This window comes from Cornus florida, unplaced genomic scaffold, assembly GCF_030987335.1.
Source record: "Cornus florida cultivar Cherokee Brave unplaced genomic scaffold, ASM3098733v1 CherokeeBrave_3.0.0_Hap2_Chr02, whole genome shotgun sequence".
In the NCBI taxonomy this organism is placed as follows: Eukaryota; Viridiplantae; Streptophyta; class Magnoliopsida; order Cornales; family Cornaceae; genus Cornus; species Cornus florida.
Genome location: NW_026775572.1, coordinates 50,421,501 through 50,423,574, shown reverse-complemented (window position 1 = coordinate 50,423,574; position 2,074 = coordinate 50,421,501). Strand labels below are relative to the sequence as shown.

General features: G+C 37.7%; 1 pseudogene; it reads left to right on the top strand.

Annotated features, from left to right (window-relative positions):
- The first annotated feature begins 806 nt into the window (after window positions 1-806).
- Window positions 807-905, top strand: LOC132298067 (small nucleolar RNA R71; annotated as a pseudogene).
- The last annotated feature ends 1,169 nt before the right edge of the window (window positions 906-2,074 follow it).

Genomic DNA, 2,074 nt, shown 5'->3' with positions numbered 1-2,074 from the left:
TTGATATTTGCCCTACTTGGGTTTCTAGCTTTTCAATGGATTGAGAGTGGGAATGAAGTAATTATATGTTAGCCTTAAGAGTGCCCAAAGCATTCAAAACTTTTTCTTCAAGGGTGGGACTTCTAGTATTTCCTTGGGAATAAGATTGGTTGGGAAAATAAGAGTGAGCAAATTGATTCCCTTATGATTGATAAGGTCTATAACTTTGGGATCCTTGGTTTTGAAGTAGAGGTGGAATGTACTTCCCTTGAAAACCGCCTTGGGAAGGGTTTGAACCCTCTCCTTGGTTTTTCCAAGAGAAATTCGGATGATTTCTCTAACTTGGATTATAATGAGTACTATAAGGATTGTTCCCTTGGTTTACAAAAGCTGTATTGACTTGTTCATTGGGTTCATTTTGCACTTGTCTATGAGGACAATGAGAAGTAGAATGAAGAACACTAGAACAAGTCAAACATGTTTCATTTGATGCACGATGAGAATGGTTAAGGAAGGAAGATACTTGGTTCGCCGAGTTTTGGTTAATCAAAAATTGATCAAACCTTTGAGATAAAGACTTCATTTCAGCGGCTATTTCATTTGAATGGTAGACTTAATGTAAGCCAACACTCTTCCTACCTTGTAAATTTCTACCATTCTTGGATGATAATGTTCTATGCAAAGAATTTTCACCCATGCTCTCATAAAGACGCCACACGTCATCCTCATGCCTATCAATGTATGAGCCACCCATGGAAGCATCAACCATGCCTTTATAATTGTCCGATAAGCTTTCAAAGAAATATTGAACTAATTGCCATTTGGGCATGTCATGATGTGGACACTTCCTAAGCAACTCATTAAAGCGTTCCCATGCCTCATGAAACATTTTTCCATCCCCATGTGAAAATTCTCGAATTGAGGTTTTCATGGCATTGGTCTTAGAAACCGGATAGTACTTCTTCAAGAACTCTTGTTGCATTTCTTCCCAAGAAGTGATTGAAAAAGGCTTAAGATTGTTAAACCAATACTTTGCCTTGTCTTTGAAGGTGAATGGAAAAAGTTTGAGTCTTAAGACCTCTTCCGGCATGTCCGTATATTTTACGGTGGAACATACTTCTAGAAACTCATCTAAATGCTTGTAAGGTTCTTCACTTTGAAATCCATGATAGTTAGGAAGCATTTGAATGGTTTGTGGCTTAATTTCATAATGATGGGCTCTAAATGGTGGCAATTGAATGCATGTGGGTGCATTGTATTCATTAGGTACATAATGATCTCTTAAAGTAAGTGGAGGATTAGCAATTTGAGGTGCAACATGAGCACCTTGATTTTGATTTCCTTGAATGATGGGAGGTTGTGGAGCATACATTGGCCTTGGCATTCCAAATGGAACTTGGCCTTATTGTTGTTGTGGTTGGTGAATGAATGGCCTAGGCATGTCTAATGGTGCTTGTATGTTCTCATGGTGCACATTTGGATGAAGGATACCTTGTTGGTCTATATGACCAAGGTCCTCTACATGCTCTTCATTATGGCCTTCCATTGATGTAATGGATTGGGTAAAACTAGAACTTCCTCTTCCCTAGGATTTCTAACTATGGATTCAAGATGCAAATCAAGAGGGACAAGAGTTGGTCTTAGTGATCTACGACCATGCATGCACAATGTAAAAACACATAAACACAATGAATGAACAAACACTTCAACTTCACAACAATTCAATGAAACTTCCTCCACAAACACTTAATCCATACTCCTTTGCTTTAATAACAATGATGCAGAGAACAATTAAGAATGCCTCCACGCGGGCTTACGATTTATCTAAGAATTTAAAAACAACAAGCCTCCACGCGGGCTGACGATTTAACTAAAGGATTGAGTAAAGAAAGTCTCACAAAGGTCCTATAGCACTTCAACTCCAAATTTATAGCTTAGCTTAGTAATTTTTTTAAAATTTTTGGCATTTTTCAATCCTTGCTTAGCTCCTTTGCTTGAGTGCTCCTTTGATTGCCTCCTAACTCAATGCTCCTTATCAAAGATGAACAAAAACAATAAGTAATTAAAAGAAAAATAAAAACAAAGTAAAGACACG